Raw genomic sequence first — 18364 nt, 5'->3', positions numbered from 1 at the left:
AAATTACATTTATTTAATTTAATTCTTTAACTATAATTTTTTTAAAAATATTATTTCTTATCAATTCTATAACTCTTTTATCATCATCAATATTTTATTTTAAATACATCCTTTTGAGAAGTAACATTATCAATATATTCTATAATTTTTATTGATTTAATTATTAAATAATATTATAACGTTTGATTTTTTATATGTGTTATTTGTATTTGTAATTTAACCCATAATATATATATATATATATATATTTATATTAAAAACCCAAATAAATCCAAAGTACTACGGGTATCAACTGTTCCTTTTGCTTTTATGTGAATCCATTCTCGGAAAAGTTTCTCCCTTTCTCGTTTTACTTTGTAGATGCTTTAGAATTCCCAACTTACCGGAAAATTAAGAAGGAAAACCCAGAGAAATCACATTTGTTTCTGTTCCGGGAAAGAAATATAGAAAAATAACCAGTTTTCTTTATTTTATGTGTATGGAGAAACGGTGAACTCGTTTGGTTTTAAAAACTGAAAAAGGAGACTTATTCCGCCCGACTCGGTGAGTACACTCGTAATCAATGCCAATTGTTTTTGTTTATTTTTCATTAATTCTGGAATCTGGGTATTGCTTCTTTTGCCATTATGTAATCTGGGTATCTTTTTTTTTTGGTTGTTTAGATCCAAATATGGTGTTAGAATGTAGATTCTGATAAGTTTAGAGGTGTTTTCCCTGTTTCGTTTTGACTGTTTGATACATTGTTAAATTTGATGCTTCTTTTTTTAATGTGCTTCTTTCTGTATTTTGATCGTTTGTTGAATGTAAAAGAAGTTTATTTTGATATCTAAAGATGCTATTTTGGTACTTTTTCTGGGATTTTTCATATTTTTTTTCTCTCTGAAAACTTACTGGGTTCAGCAAATGAAGAAAGAAACTAATGAGTTTGATTGCGATTGCTTGATTTTACTTTTCTTCTTAATCTTTTGCACCTTTTACAGTAAATATCTGACAGTTATTTTTAGTTTAAATAGTGGAAAATGAAATATTGATGACTAGTACCACCTATAAACGTGACAGTTAGCAATCCAAGGAGAAAATAAATATGTTTTCTGTAATCTTTTATTGATGAATTAGCCACTTGCTTTTCTCTTATCATTGTTGCATTTGATGCTTTGATTGTCTCTTTTATGGATTTGTAGGGTATAGTAAGTTTTACATGGACAAAGAATCGTCTTGATTTTCCTCTCGTTAATACGCCTGCAGGCTGCTTTTCTTCTTAATCTTTTGCACCTTTTACAGTAAATATCTGACAGTTATTTTTTAGTTTAAATAGTGGAAAATGAAATATTGATGACTAGTACCACCTAAACGTGACAGTTAGCAATCCAAGGAGAAAATAAATATGTTTTCTGTAATCTTTTATTGATGAATTAGCCACTTGCTTTTCTCTTATCATTGTTGCATTTGATGCTTTGATTGTCTCTTTTATGGATTTGTAGGGTATAGTAAGTTTTACATGGACAAAGAATCGTCTTGATTTTCCTCTCGTTAATACGCCTGCAGCTGCTTTTGTGTACTAGAACATTCAACCGAAGTATTTTTGGTGTCTACAAGCCACACAGCTATACTATACCTTTTTCTTCCTGCTTCGTATTTGTTTATTTTCGTAACGTATACCGGAGATAGCCGTCATACGATGCCTCAAGATGCTTCTAGTATTGAAGCACAGCATAAAAGAGCAGGTCTCTTAAAAGATCAAGTTCGGCTGGTCAAGAGAAAGGATTGTGATCACTATGAGATTGTTTCAATCCAAGAACCTTTGTCTTTTGAGAAGGGTTTTTTTGTTGTCATTCGTGCGTGCCAATTGTTGGCACAAAAAAATGATGGAATAATATTGGTAGGATTAGCGGGTCCTTCTGGAGCAGGGAAGACTGTGTTTACAGAAAAGATACTCAACTTCATGCCCAGCATTGCGACCATATCAATGGACAATTATAATGAAGCTAGTAGAATTGTTGATGGCAACTTTGATGGTAACTCAACTTTTCTCTCGTTTGTTGATAACTATAACATTTCTTATCTTTGTGTCAATTTGAGTTGTTCTTATACTTTTTTTTTTACATCTAAAGATGGTGCAAAATCATATATGTTGCTTATGTGGCTTTTCTTTATATGAATAGAACATGACATATGCTTACTGCCTTGAAGTTTTATTTGATTGTCTACATGTTCGATTTAGATGTTGAAGATTTTAACCAAGAGCAAGCAAAGGTGTAAACTGATGTTATTCTGGTTCTTTTAAACAACAGATCCACGCTTGACGGATTATGACGTTGCTCCAGAACTTTCGTGATTTGAAGGAAGGGAAAGAAGCTAGGTTCCCATCTGATTTCAAGGCTAGCTCCCGAGTAGGATACAGGTTGAAAACTCCTTCATTTAGTACATATCAGTACTATCATTTGCTTAAAAAGCTCTAAAGGGTTAAGATTTTGCAGGTATGCCAGCGAAAATAACATTTAATTGTAAAATGTAGAAGCCCCCGATTAATGTAGTGTAAAGAATGGGATTTACTGCCATCTTAATCCATAGTATGAAATGGATACTTTATCAGATAGATTATAGTGCTTTCATATTTCGAAATAGATTTATATTTAACCCTAGCTTGTTTTTATGACAGGACCCTTGAAGTTCCCAGCTCCCGCATTGTAATTATTGAGGGCATCTATGCTTTGAGCGAAGCTGCGACCTATGCTGGATCTTCGAGTATCTGTCACAGGTGGAGTTCACTTGACCTTGTTAAACGAGTCTACAGACATACAGCGTGCTGGCCAAGAACCTGAAGAATAATCCATCAAATATCTGAAACTGTATGTTCTACTTTTTTCTCTTTTTTTGGGTTAAACTTATCATGTAAGATAGACAAAAGGCGTTTCTACTGTTTCGTAAATTTTGTTTATTCTACTTCTATGTTCTAATTTTGCTTTCTAGATATAACTCGGCTTTTCTCTGTTATACAGGTATATCCAATGTACAAGGCGTTCATCGAGCCAGATCTCCATTCAGCACAAATAAAAATCATTAACATGTTCAACCCATTACTGGATTTCAAAGCCCTACTTATATTTTGAAGGTTACTATTTGTACCGATTCAATACTAATTATAATTATATATACCTGTGACTACTATTAGTACACCCTGGTATCCATGTCCTTATATGTTCTTGCATCTTTTTTTTTTCAATTGTAGTCAGCAAGAAAGTTAACAGTCGATCAAATTAAGAGAGTCTTATCTGAAGACCATACAGAGACAGAGGAAGAGACTTGATATATACCTTCTACCTCCTGGTGAAGATCTTGAATCTTGCCAATCATATCTGCGGATGCGGAATAAAGATGGAAAATACAGTCTCATGTTTGAGGTTTGTCCCTCTGATTTCTTCCTCGATTATCACTAGTCGAGTCCCTTTGGACATGACCTCATATTTCTCATTAGTGATCAACAGTTTCACTGGTCCTATAAATCATGCAATTACAGCAGCTAAACTTAAGATTTGTATAGGAAACTGGAGGTGCAATTGTAGATATGTGGAGAAAGTATGTACGTGCTGTAGGCTGATATGAATTATGAAAATAAAATCGGGCACCCACATTTGTTTCAACATATGCAGCAAGTAAAGATAGCTTATTGGTGGATAGATTTATTGCTTTTGAGTTTATATGTTCGATTGAAGTTCTTTATTTTTTCCTAATATGTTTTTAAGACACTATCGACTCACGAAAATCTGATTTGATAGTTGTGATACTCACAGGAATGGGTAATAGATATTCCATTTGTCATATCTCCAAGAATTACATTTGGAGTTAGTGTGCGCCTTCTGGTGGTTGATGGCCTTGGGTTATACAATAGCAACCATCCTTAAAGGAACAGCCATGTATTCTCGGATGAGAGTCTGTGTGAAAATTGATTGGCTAGAACAACTAAATCGTCAATATTTCAGGTATTTGTGGAATCTGAAATTTTATTCTCAGTACTAAATGTGGTATTTTATTGTACTTTCTGAACCTTCGTTTTTCCGGTTGAGAACTCATTCTTGATTGTTGCTCAATGTTTCGGAAATGATTTATATTCAAACTTGAACTTTCTGATAGTTTTTGTCTAATTTTCAGGATATCTTTTGTAAAGTGTAAAAACTTGTATGGATTTATACGATTCGGACTTAAATGCTTGATAAGTGCCATTATCGTTCTTGGAAATGGCCTAATTGCATTTTAAATTGCTCAGATAACAATGTGTGACTTTGATGCTTTCATTTAAAACACACTGAGCTTATTTTCTTCAAAATAATATGGTAATATGTTGTCTGTAAGTAATGCTAAACCATCTATTTAGTTTGTTTGAGGCCGATACTTATCATTGCACTTTGACATCTTAATAGGTGCAAGGAAGAGACCGGTCAGTGTAAAATGTTTTGCTGAGCAACTTGGTTTAGAAGGTTCATATATTCCACGTACGTATATCGAACAAATCCAATTGGAAAAGCTTGTAAATGAGGTTATGGTATGAATCCCCTCAAAATCTGGTACCATCCTTTCAATTTTAGTCAGCTAGTCACCCTTACCTAATTATTGACAGGCCCTACCTGAGGATTTGAAGACAAAACTCAGCCTAGATGAGGATCTGGTGTCAAGCCCTAAAGAAGAACTCTTGCGAGCCTCTACGAATAGGGTTTTTTTGAGAAATAGGCATCTCAAAAGGTACAGACTATGATACATCTCTTTCTGCAGCATAAGATAGTTAAATGGCCTATATGAGTTATGAATTAGAGTTAATGTTCGCTAATGAAAACAGTGGCATGTCACATTCGTATTCAACTCAAAGGGAGAAGAATATGTCAAACTTTGCTGGATATAATGTGAGCAACCGGAATTTTGGTGAGCGAAATTCCAAGTCAACTCCAGCGAACGAGGTTTTTAGCTAGCTCTTATAGCTTTGTGCATGATCTTATGCTCTAATTTTCCAGTGAAATGCTTTGACAACTTATTTCTCCTGTATCATCTTATTCACTATGTAGGGAGTCATCACCAGCTTTCGGAACAGATATCTCTGAATGATAGAATGGATGAATTAACGATTGAAGAGTTGAATTCCAAGCTAGCCATCAATAATTCTACTTCCAGTCAGCAAAACTTGGCTTTTCAAGCCGAAACCATGCAATGGCTCTGCGCAAACTTCTCACTTCATCAACGGTTTAGGAAACGGTTCAATTATGCCCAGTTCCTTATCATCCTCCCAGCTGGCTAAGGATCACTATAATGGAAGGTACTACTACTGGTCTCTTTATGCTCTTTTTTCTAGAGGTCAGATGTCCTTGAATTATACTATTATGAGGTACCACCTCGAATGAGAGTTCAGGAGGTGTCTTCAAGATTTTATCTTTCGAGAAAAGTCATCTCGATAGGGGTAGAACTCTTGTTTATACCCATAAGACTTATTTACCGAAAAATGAGATCGGTTTTTTCCGCAACAGTCATTTGATCAAAACTGTATCTGAATATCTTTGTGCTGTTTGCAAAGCAGATATCCAGCGTTGCCGGGGACAACGACAGATCAGCATCAGTTAGACAACCTTAGTAATCTCCTTCATGAGAGAATTGGAGAGAGGTCACAGCAAGCTAAAACAAGAAAGAAAAACACGGCGGCTGTGTATCGGATCTCACTAAGTTCCTCTAATTTTAACGACATTGGCAATTGGTGGTCTGGGAATCATCTATATAGGGGCATTTTAACTCGAGGCTGACTCGATCGTATTTTTGCACACATTCAATACCTTTTTTTTTAGAGATCTTTTGTCCCACCAAATGTTTGTTCAGAGCATTACTTTTGTCTTGGGGAACTTTTTGCCTTCGCTTGGTGGGAACTTCTTGCCTAGCCATTTTGGGGCTGATGGCAAAGCTCATTTAGTCCATTGTGACATTTATTCTCTAGTAGGAGCTTATAGTTCCACACTAATTATGTAAACTTAGCCAAGGATTTTGCAAATCAGGTTTACCTTACTGCCTGAATTAATATATAGTATATAAGCTTTTGTTAATTATGAATTTAGTATGCATGATTGTAGTAGTATTAAAAACTCCATGATTTTAACAAAAGAGCTTCTTCCCTCGAACTGCATGGATAAATGCATGCACATGCATAAACCATTTCATGTGCAAATAAAATCAGTAAACTTCTGAGTAATAAATCTTAGGGGGGCAAGCCAGAATTCATCTGAATAACAGTTCTATTATACAAGCAACGCACTGTAAAATCATATCCAGAAAAATTCTTCACTCAACCAGCAGCAGAAAATGTAAAACTCGCCTAAATTTGTCATTTTTTAATCCAAATTTGTACAATCGGTTATTATAAGACTATACAACACACTACATTTAGACACATTTGTCATGTCTCACGAGATTTGTAAGCGTCTTCTTAATGACTTATGATTCTTGCTCCCATTTTCACTTGGTCCGGAGAGCTCCATTGCTTGAACCAGCAAGGAAGAGTCGTCAGTAAGATCAGAGTATCTCTCTGAAGAGGAGAAATCATTGGCTCTTGACCTGGTTGCTTCGGCTTTGAGAAGCTTCCCACTTCTCGGCAAGTCCATCGCCTTCAAGCATCCAAACCACTTCCGACATCTTCGGTCTTTGACTCGGAAGGTATTGAGTGCATAAAAGAGCCACTTGAACCATTTCTTCAAGCTCAATCCTGTATAATTGTTCTTCAGTCCTTGTCAACTAGCAGCTCAAGTTTTCTTCTCCAGGTGAACTTTTCTTACCTGCATAATAAATTAATGATAACAATGACTTGGTGCGTAAAGTTAGAACATCTGAGAAGTGGAACTTCTTTGATTAGCTCACCCAATCAAGTATGGCTCCTTTCTGGTTTGCCGACTTCCCAAATTCGAGCGCCCTTAATCCAGATATCAGCTCAAGTAAAGGATACCAAACCGAAAACATCTGTTTTCTCAGAGGACTGGCCGGTTGATAGATATTCCGGGGCTATATGCCCCACTGTGCCTCTCACAGCGGTCGTCACATGTGAATCCCGGTGATCCAACAACTTTGCCAATCCGAAATCTCCGACTATAGCCTCACAGTAATCATCAAGAAGTATATTGCAGCCTTAACATCCCTATGAATTATCTTCGGGTCACACTGCTCGTGCAAGTACAATAAGCCCCTAGCTGTTCCTAAAGCTATTCTTTTCCTCGTTCCCCAATCCAAGGCTGGTTTGGCTGCAAAAACAGAACCCATCAACATTATTCTGAGCCACAATTAACCTTATTTGAACATTTAAGATTGGTGTTGCTACTACACAAATATTAGAATCGATTATCTTTGTTGCGTTACCTTTGAGTCGACTAGCAACAACTACCATTGGACAGTAAGGGTAACCAAAAGCCTTTCTGTAGAAGTCATGCAAAATCCGTAGAGCCGAAGGAGGTTGCGGTGGACTGCCAAGCTTATCATCTCAACTTCAGTCTGAAATTGGATTTCACCTCCAATGGTATTTCCATCTTTAAGCCTTTTCACAGCTACTACTGTCCCGTCTTGGAGATACCCTTTATATACGTTCCCGAATCCTCCTTTTCCGACTACATTCTTGCTGCTGAAGTTGTTAGTAGCTACCTGAAGTACCTTGAAATGGAACCTCTTCAAGTTTCCGAGGCAAATTTCTTCTCTATGTTGTTCTGAAATGTACAAAATAATGTTTTATGGACACAAATTAGCCCTTATTTTAGAAACTAAATGATATATATATAGTGGTTTTCACTAAACCGCTAACATCGAAGAATATCTGCTTATTGTTTCTCTGCCTCCACAGAGAACTAAACCAAAACCAAGAACAGTAGGCAGATGCAGGCTAGACTGGAACCAACGGCTAAAGCAATTTTATGTCCCTTGACTCTACCCGAGGATTGTGAGTCTAGCAAGCACAGGAAAACGGTATCAGATTATTCGTTAAACATGAGTATGGAACACGGATATTTCAGGAAAAATGAAGAAATCATTCAAGATGGAAGAACTGTTCTTACTTTGAATTATTTAAGGAAAAAGGCATTGGCATTGGCCTTGTCCTTGAGCAGTCTTGCTCAGCCCCAGCAGCACGATCAATGGGTTTCCAACAATGCTGTGTCAACTAAAAACTAGTAAGCAAATAATAAAACAACGTATATATAGATTCTGAAACTTACTTGAATGTTTTTGCAAGCAGGACTGGCATTGAACCACTTAGGTTATTGAAAGACAAGTCCCTGCAAAAAACAAATGTTAACACTTAATCTGATATGCATCAATTTGTGAAAAGGAGTAAAAAACTAAACGGAATTTCATAGGATTGAAGAGATTACAGGAAACTGAGCTGAGTCATGTTAGCCAAAGAGGAAGGTATAGTCCTGAGAGACTGTTATTATTAGCCTCCTGATCCATTCAAAGGAAACCCCATTATCCTCATATTCTTTCAGTATATATATATACACACACACGTAAATATGGATGTATGCATGCTTACGGTATTGGAGGGTTCTAAATGGGACAAAGTGGTGGGAATTTGACCAGAGAAGTTGTTGTTAGAAAGATCAAGTGTACGAAGCTTGGGAAGCTTCCCTATTTCTGAATATGACCTGAAATATTGTTGTTCTGTAGGAGCCTGCAAACAAACAGAAAAAAAAAACTTCATTTATAAAGGCATTGAACTATATAAACCAGAAATTGAGTGATGAACAGTTTTGGACACCTACACTAGCTGCAGATTTGTCAAGTTTCCAAAGGATGGTGCAAGTGTACCAGACAGATTCTGGCTCGGAGCTCCTCTGAAAACATAACCATAATCTCACTTTAGTTGTCTTCTATTAGTGATTTTCATGTTTGAAATCGAGTGTTCTGTTTTTTTTTTTTTGAACTTACAGGCTAATGACAAGACCATCAAGAGAGCATGTGACCATGTTCCAGCTACATGGATCAACAGCAGCTTCATCCCAATTGTCAAGAACACCATGAGGATCATCTAGAAACTCTTTGATTCCCATCAAAGCTTGCACTGAAAAAAAAAACACAAAAGCAAACGGAAAATTCAAACGAAAACATCCACCTTGTCCCCCAAGATGTTGTAAGAAAAGAAAGTTTTACCTTCAAAGTTCACACCTTTTGGTGAAAGTAAAGCAGTTGCAGAAACCCAGAAGAAGAACAAAACAACCCAAGTTAACAAAAACCTGTCTTTGTTGAATCCCATTGTTTTTTTCTTTCAGTAGTTTGATGCTCCAAGAAAGCTTCTTTCTTTGTAATGAAAGCAGGTGAAGAACTGGCGGATGTTCCGTTTTGTAAGCAAAAGATTCAACTGAAAGTGAATGGTTAAGTGGATTCTGTTGTTTTTTATTATGCAATTGTTTACATCAGGAGCTGAGCTCTGAAAGTCCCACCTCCATTTGCCTGAGAATTGGAATTTGCAGAATTATTCTCTCAAAAGAAAATAAAATTTCTGTCAGAAACTCAGAACCAAGAAAAGCAGAGACTCTGATCATTTAAAAAAGAAACATTAGCCATTATATTTTAAGGGTAAATTGTAAATTCATCACTCATCTTTCTTCTCACTTTTATTTTGATCATTAAAGTTTTAAAAAATTCAACTTACTCATTTGATTTTCAATGTGCTTTTTTTTTTTTTGAATTGAGAAGAGCTAGCTAGAGCTAAAGCTGTAAGAGAGAGTTCCTAAGATAAGAGCACCCAGCAGCATCCCGGTCGAGCAGATGATTTCAATATGCTTCTATTTTTATTCCTCGCTAATTTGATGGTGGGTATTATAAATTAAGAGTAGTTTGACGGGTTTATGAGTTTTGAGTTTATGTTAAGTTTTATGAATTAAAATCATTTGGGTAAAATGTGAATTAATGAAGTTAAGAATATAAAATAAAAACAAAGAAATGATATGGATGACAGATAAATTTCATGTTAATGAAAATGAGATAGTAATTTTTGATTTAATGATTGATGTGATCTATTATGAATTCAATAAAAGATAAAGGGTTAATTACACGATCATTTATACTTATATTCTTTACTTTTGGTTATTTATTTAAAAAAATAAGACGTGGTCATTTTCGTTTTTATTTAATTAAGATGTGGTCACCTTACGTTAACGGCTAAATATTTTGATATAATCACACATTTAGTCTACGATATTTACATATCCTCTCAATTTAGTCCTACTGTTAATAAATTAAAATAAATTTAATCTTCCAATCGAATGATGACAGATGTCGTGCCACATGTCACTATTCGGTTGGAAGACTAACTTTATTTTAATTTAATATATTTATTTCTATTAATCAAAGAGTGACATGAGTTACCCTGATTGAAATATAACAAAGGAAAATAAATCGAGGCAAAAAATAATCAAACATTGGTGACTTAGGAAGCTAAACATTTATCAAACCACTAATCCAAAACCATTGATCGGTCTAAAATAGAAAACATAGTGTATATATTTTGTATCTTAGTGTCTAAACACTTAAACTCATAATATCTTATATATATTAATTTTAAAAATATATTTTATATTAACTTATTAAAAATATAACAAAGACCCAATATTATGTTAATTGTTAACAGCGATTAACCGTGATGATCACATCTTAATTAAATAAAAACGAAAATAAACATATTTTAATTAAACAAAAATAAAAGTGAGCATATTTTAATAAAATATTATAATAATTAAGCCTAATCAAAATTTGGATTTACTCGGCAAATGGGGTTAGGTAAAATTATAGGACTTTTTTAATACAACCATGATTATATTTATACCACAATAAAATTAACCAAAATACGATATAAAACATAATGGAAATGAAAATAAAATAAGATAAAACTAATAAATTAATATTCATCGTAAATATATAATAACTTATAAAATTTTTTCTTTTTAACTCGAAAGTTTTGTAATCTCATCCGAAAACAATGTCTCAAAGCTAAGCTACAAGTGGAATCCAACACTACCTGACCAGGGTCATGGAAATTTTAAGGGTAAATTATGAATTCATTATTCAACTTATTCTCACTCTTTTTTTAGTCACTAAATTTAAAAATTTAATTTAATTACTGAACTTTCGATATACTCATATTTTGGTCACTTTATCGATAAATACTTAACAATACTATGGTTGAACATTTTTCTTTTACAAGCTATGAAATGACCCTAAAACAACTCTTTTTTAATGAAAAATCATTTTTTTATTTTATTTCGATTTCTCATGATAAAGCATATTTTTTCAATTCGAATGGTGGAGAGGTGGAGGAGGGGAAGCATGTATCTCATGATTCCACACTCATCATCATATGAGATATTATAGGTCATAGTGATTTAGAGTTTCATTAATTTTTGGTTTAGGTAAAATTTAAACTGATAGAGAATAAGAGATAATGAGGAGAGTTCGTTGATATCTTAAGTGATGAAAAACGACGTTAGAGAATAATAATTGCAACGACATGACACAGAGATGAAACTATAAAACATTCATTTATTTTTGGAGGAAAATGTAAATCAAAAGAAAAAGGGAAAAGTCCACGTAGTACATGCAATTGTTATATAACCTTTTTATTTTAATTTAGGATAAATTACGTGTTTAGTATATAAGTTATCAGTTTTAATCCATTTTAGTATATGACTTTCAATTTTTTTCAAAACCATACACAAAGTTTAGTTTTTGTTTCATTTTAGTAAACTTTAGTTTTTGTTTTATTTTAGTATCTCATTAAAAAAATTAACGTTAAGTTTTAAAAAGATTGAAAGTTTATGTACTAAACGGACCAAAACCAATAGTTCACCTACTAAATGCGTTAAGTTTTAACAGCAGTGTACTAATGAAATGAAAATTAAACGTTAGGTATGATTTTGAAAAATTGAAAGTTTAGGTACTAAAACGGAACAAAACTGATAATTTATATACTAAATGCGTAGTTTACCCTATGATTTAAAACCCTTAGTGATTAAAATGAAAACATATTGAAGGTTTAATGAATAAATTAAAAATATTAATTACCGAAATAGGAGTGAGAAAGTTGAGTGATGAAATTTGTAATTTATCCAATTTAAATATAATAATAAAATTGGAAAAAGAATTTAGAATCCGAAAAAAATCCACTTATTTAATAAATAAAAAAAGGTAAGGATCTGGAGGGATATGATCCTCGAGATTGTTGATGCAATAGCTCCTCGTGAGATCTTTGCTATGTTGTATCAATTATTTTCCTTTTTGTTTTTTAATGTATTTTTATTTTTATTATATATTTGTCCTCCTCAGTCAAACTCACTGTCCCATCTTTCAATCCTACAGACCAAAAGTTTATTTGACTTAAAATTTAAATAAAATTAAATTATAAAATATAATTAGAATAACTCGAATTATTCAACATTTTTAATAATTGATATATCATTATTAAGTTTAAATAGAGTTTTTCAATTTTGCATTATATATATATATATGAAAAAGCAAATATAATTTAATTGTATCATATGTTCCCAATCTATTATCATCATTTAAATTAGTCTAAAATTTTTAAATATTTTAATTTCATCTTTAAACTATGAATACTATTCTAAATTAGTCCTCATACTTTTGAAATTTCATTTCATCCCCAAGATATGATCTTCATCCTAATTGGTCCTTAAACTTTTCGAATATTTTAATTTTATCCTAAATTTTCGTATATTAATCACATCTCCTGTTAATAAAATCATTAGGCAAGTATATAATTTATGTTTGGGAAAAAAGATAAATTTAGGTTAAACTATTGTTGAAATAGATTACATATTTTGTTGAGTTAATCGAATGACGAAATTGGCCAAGAGGGGGGTGAATTGGCAATAAAAAATTTTGTGGAAGCTTTTGCAGAAAATTGAAAATAATTGCACAGCGATTTACAGTGGTTCGACTTTCTCAAACAAAGTCTACGTCCACTACCTTAGCTATCCACACTAAGGATTTCAACAACACTAATTTGTTCTTGGCCAAAGAGATAACCTTACAATTCCCTCAAGAGTATACCCCAACTCTTGAGAACACTCTTTTCTCAAAGAGAAGATTACAAATTTGCAAACTTACAAGAAAACCTCACAAGGTGTTGCACAATTCTAGAACAAAGAAAGAACACTCAAAGATGAATACAATTGAGCACAAAAAGTGTTCTTGAAAGCAAAATGAATATGAATGAAAATGGGCTTTGAAATGCTCAAACTTAAGGTTTGATGCTTTCTCTTTGATTCTCTCTTTGATTCTAGTTGCTTGATGTTCTTGTTATTGATCAATGGCTTCTAAGCTTGCTTAAATACACCTTGGATCACTTCTGAACGTTGGGGATAATTAGAGAAGATATTATAGCCGTTTTAGTGTGAAAACATTTAATAAAACAGCTTGGAGCGTGGGGGAATCGATTCCCTCTCATAGGGAATCGGTTCCCTAAGTGTAAAATTCAAATATTTCGACCGTTGAACAGGGGGGAATCGGTACCCCCTTGGGGGAATCGTTCCCTCGAGCATTCTGGAAATCTCGGAGCCAAACCATTCAGGGGGGAATCGGTTCCCTCTGAGCAATCTGGAATTTTTGGCTTTGAATTGGTTCGAAATACTTTGTAAATATTTTGAAATTGTTTTATGATTAAAACTTAATTTTACACTTAAGTAAGGATCAAAAATGATTTTTGAAATATTTGGAGTAATGTTTTGATATTCGAATAGTTATATCGAATATACTTAGAAATAATTTGGAAAATCTTAAAATCCATTTAACTTAATTTGTTATATCGAAATATTAAAATGTTTCAACAATCTCCCCCTTTTTGATATAACACAACATTTAGTAATTTTAAGATTTTTGAAATCAAGTTTTGTTGAAATTACTCCCCCTTACTTTAACACTTCTTCAATTTATCATGTAAAACATTTAACACTTATTCTTCTCCCCCTTTTTGTTAAATCAAAAAGACATTGCAAAACAAGGTTTTGAAAATCATTTAGTCAATTGATTTATTAATTATAAGCTTAAGCTGCTAAGATCACAATCAAAAGAGAGGTTAGCCATTAGTTTCATAATCAATATTCATAAATAATGTGATATGGCAAAATTGGTCATATTACTAATGAAAATACCAAACATATAAGTTCACCATTCATAAACCCAAAATCCAACAATCCACAAATCAAACAATTCAAAAATGTTGAAACATATTCATTTGTTCAAAGTTTAATGATAAACATAAAATAAGCATCCGGATCGGTAGGAGGAAAACGGGCTCGCATAGCGGCCATCTCGTGTGTGAGTTCATTGATACGAGCGTTGGTTGATTCTTGTTTGCACGCATCTCCCGAAGAATCTCTAATTGTTGAGCTCCCATTGTGGATAAATGAGACTCTATAGAGGAAAAGCGCGAGTCCATGGTAGCGTATCGGAAATCGAATGTCTCCATAAAGGATTAAAAATATGGAGGCATTTGATGCGTTTGTTGTGCTTGCCTCGGGCTGCTCTTCGGGTTGTTCAGGTTCTTCTTCAGCTTCATCAATATCCCTCATTAATTGTTCAAACCGGGATCGTCAGCCTCGGGTGGAGCTTGTGAAGAACTAGCTCCCGGAGTAGAAGAACGAACCCATTCACCGGTTCTTTGTCCTTACCCATCCCGCTCTCGTTAAGGAAAGAAGATTTATTTGTTTCTTAAGAGGAAAACACGGCATCTAGACGACTCTAAGCCCAGCTTTGGAAAACAGATTACTCAAAAAGCAACCGAAACTAGAGATGAACAGTGTTTCTTGTTAGGAACAAGATTTACGGTTTCAACAATTTCAGCAAAAATAATCTGAGGTAGGTTAATTTAATACGGTTTTCGAAACAATGTAACCACCAAAGATCCAAAGCTCTAAGAGTAGAATAACGACCTCCGGATGGTCGAAACCACCAAGAAATCATTAGATGAAGAAAACGCTCATGTAGTTTAAGACACTCGCACTATCTCTTCTTTTATAACGAGAACCTAAAATTTGTTTTTCATTCGAAATACCATCATTATCTAATCCAAATGTATTGGCTATATATGCCGGGTCAATATATAAGAATTGTCCTAGGAGGTAGGAACGAATTCCTATGGTTTCGGTTTCAGCTTGGTTTTAACACATACGGCATTAGAGTAGAATATACGAACAAGTTGATGGTAAACGATGGGTTCAAGATCAAATAGTTTATCAAATTTCCATTCTTGTAAAATGGGAAGATATTTAAAATCAATAGCTAACATAGCTTGACGAGAAGGAATACGTTCTTCCCGGATTTTGTAAGAATCGAAATATTGATAATACCAAATCGTGATTTCTAGACCCAGGATGATTAAAACACGAATTTTGAATAGTCAAGTTAGGATCAGTGGGATTGGGATTAGAAATTGGAATAGAAGGAGGATTTGGAGGTGGATTTGTTGACGACTAGAACGACTAGATGAAGACCTAGGACGTTAGGATTGACATGGTGAAGGAAGGGAGATAGAATAACCTGCAATTTTAAATAAATGTATGCAACTCAATTAATCCCAAAAAATTGAGTCCCTATTTCAAGGTTCTCTAAATCAATCCTAATGGGCAAAGTTTTTGAGAAACTTTTGAAAAATATGGTTTGAGAAACAATATATGTATAGTTTCATAACAACATAATTTAATCAAAACACAATAATTTGAAAATAACAATTTTTTTTTGAAAATTAAAAAAATTTGAAAAATCTTGTGTTTTTGATGAAATAGTTGTAACATCTAGTTTCTAATCACAAATAATCAATGCCCGATCACTATTTCAACCTAAACTAATTAAAACTAATCCTATGTTCAAAAATAATGAAATAAAGAGTTTAGAAAATTACATTGGAAGATGAAGATGAGGGGATTTAGATGTTGTTTGCACGACTTTAATGATTCAACAGGTTTAGAAGATGATATATGAAGTAAATTCGATTAATATCGTCGATTTGAGAAAAAATGGAGATTGAGGGGTGTAGGAGGTGAAAAACGGCGGAAGAGAGAAGAAAATGAGGGTTTGGGATTTTGGGGGTGTTCTGTCGATTTTAACAGAACCCCAGGGGGGTATCGATTCCCCTGTGGGGGGAATCGGTTCCCTTCAAAGGGGGAATCGGTTCCCTCAGGGGGATCGATTCCCTCTGCACCAAATGCTAAAATCCGATTTTTTAAGCACAAAATGCTAAATTAATCTTTTCTAGTGGTATTGGCAACTCATATCAAACTTAATTATGTTCAAATAATTAATTAATCTTTAATTGATTTTTGAACATAAAATTAATTTCATTAAGAATCACAAACTCCCCTAACTAATAGCAAGAATGCAATCAAAAATTATTATAAGCATTTTTCAAGATTTATTAAAAGTGCTAAATTATTTAAACACTAAGTGAAGATAGGTTGGTCAAACCTAATTCTCTCCTAAGTGTCCAAATCTTCCTTGTCTAAGGGTTTTGTAAAGATATCCGCTAATTGGTGCAAAGTATCAACAAATTCTAGAACTACATCTTCCTTAGTGACATGGTCTCTAATGAAGTGATGTCTTATTTCAATGTGCTTAGTTCTAGAGTGTTGGATGGGATTTTTTAGTGAGACAAATAGCACTAGTATTGTCACACTTGATAGGAATAGTACCTACTTCAATTCCATAATCAAAAAGTTGTTGTTTCATCCATAAAACTTGTGCACAACAACTACCAGCTGAAATGTATTCGGCTTCAGTGGTAGATAATGCAACACAATTTGTTTCTTTGAAACCAAGAAATCAGCATATTTCCAAGGAATTGGCAAGTACCGGAGGTGCTTTTCCTATCTAATTTGCATCCTCCATAATCCGCATCAGAAAAAGCATGCAAGCTAAAGCTAGAGTCTCTAGGATACCAAAGTCCTAAACTAGGAGTGTCCTTAAGGTATCTAAAGATTCTCTTAACAGCTAGTAAATGTGATTCCTTAGGACATGATTGAAATCAGCACATAAGCAAACACTAAACATAATGTCCGGTCTATTGCAGTTAGATAAAGCAAAGAGCCAATCATTGACTATAATTTAACATCTACACATTTACCTCCTTCATCTAAGTCAAGCTTTGTTGAAGAGCTCATTGGAGTGTATGAGGTTTCCCATTTTCCAGTCCAAACTTCTGAGCATATCTTTGACGTACTTAGCTTGATTAATGAAGATGCCATCTTTTCTTTGCTTGATTTAGAGTCCCAAGAAAAATGAGAGCTCCCCCATCATGCTCATCTCAAACTCACTTTGCATTAGCTTAGAAAATTCTTGGCAAAGAACATCATTAGTAGAACCAAATATTATATCATCAACAAAATTTGAACTACTAATAAATCTTTACCTTTTCTCTTTAAAAAAAATGTAGTGTCAACCTTTCATTTTAAAAAATCTTTTCAATTAAAAAATTTGACAATCTTTCATACCAAGCTCTAGGAGCTTGTTTTAGACCATAAAGAGCTTTTGTCAATTTTAAAACATGATCCGGAAATTTGAATCTTCAAAACCTGGAGGTTGTTCCACGTACACTTCTTCTTTTATAAAAACATTTAAAAATGCACTTTAACATCCATTTGATATTTTAATTCATTGAAACATGAAATTTGAATCTTCAAAACCTGGAGGTTGTTCCACGTACACTTCTTCTTTTATAAAACATTTAAAAATGCACTTTTAACATCCATTGATATAATTTTAATTCATTGAAACATGCAAATGCTAAACATTCTAATTGCTTCCATCCTAGCTACGAGAGCGTATGTTTCATAGTCTATGCCTTTCTTGAGTATAGCCTTGAGCAACAAGTCTGCCTTGTTCCTCACTATATTACCACTTTCATCAAGTTATTTCTAAAACCCATCTAGTACCTACAGTAGATTATTACTAGGCCTTTCAACTAATGTCCATACTTTACTTCTCTCAAATGATTTAATTCATCTTGCATAGCCATAATCCAATGTTCATCTTTAATGCTTCTTTGATGTTCTTGGGCTCTATGCATGAAATAAATGCAACATAATTACAGATATTTCTAAGAGAAGATCGAGTAGTTACCCCTTTTGATGGATCACCTATAATTTCACCATCCTTGACATAGTTGTACTCTCTTGGAAAAGATACTTCCCTTTCTTCAATGGTTGGATTCTCGAGGGGATCATGAGTTTCCTCATCTTTTGTTTCTTCCTTTGATGATGATTCTCCAACGTCATGTCTAACGTCATTTGCTGTACAATACCTACATCATCAGAAGAATCCTTCCTCGGAAAGGGATTATCATCGAAAACAACAT

The 18364-nt window shown here is 33.6% G+C and overlaps 2 pseudogenes; one reads left to right on the top strand and one right to left on the bottom strand.

Annotated features, from left to right (window-relative positions):
• Positions 1-1549: 1549 nt before the first annotated feature.
• Positions 1550-5108, top strand: LOC120211245 (annotated as a pseudogene).
• Positions 5109-6267: 1159 nt separating this feature from the next.
• On the bottom strand, positions 6268-9504 carry LOC120211244 (annotated as a pseudogene).
• Positions 9505-18364: the final 8860 nt, after the last annotated feature.

This window comes from Hibiscus syriacus, unplaced genomic scaffold (assembly GCF_006381635.1).
Source record: "Hibiscus syriacus cultivar Baekdansim isolate YM2019G1 unplaced genomic scaffold, ASM638163v2 tig00109972_pilon, whole genome shotgun sequence".
Classification (NCBI taxonomy): domain Eukaryota; kingdom Viridiplantae; phylum Streptophyta; class Magnoliopsida; order Malvales; family Malvaceae; genus Hibiscus; species Hibiscus syriacus.
The sequence above is the reverse complement of the archived record's forward strand: the minus strand, read 5'-3'. Positions and strand labels throughout refer to the sequence as shown.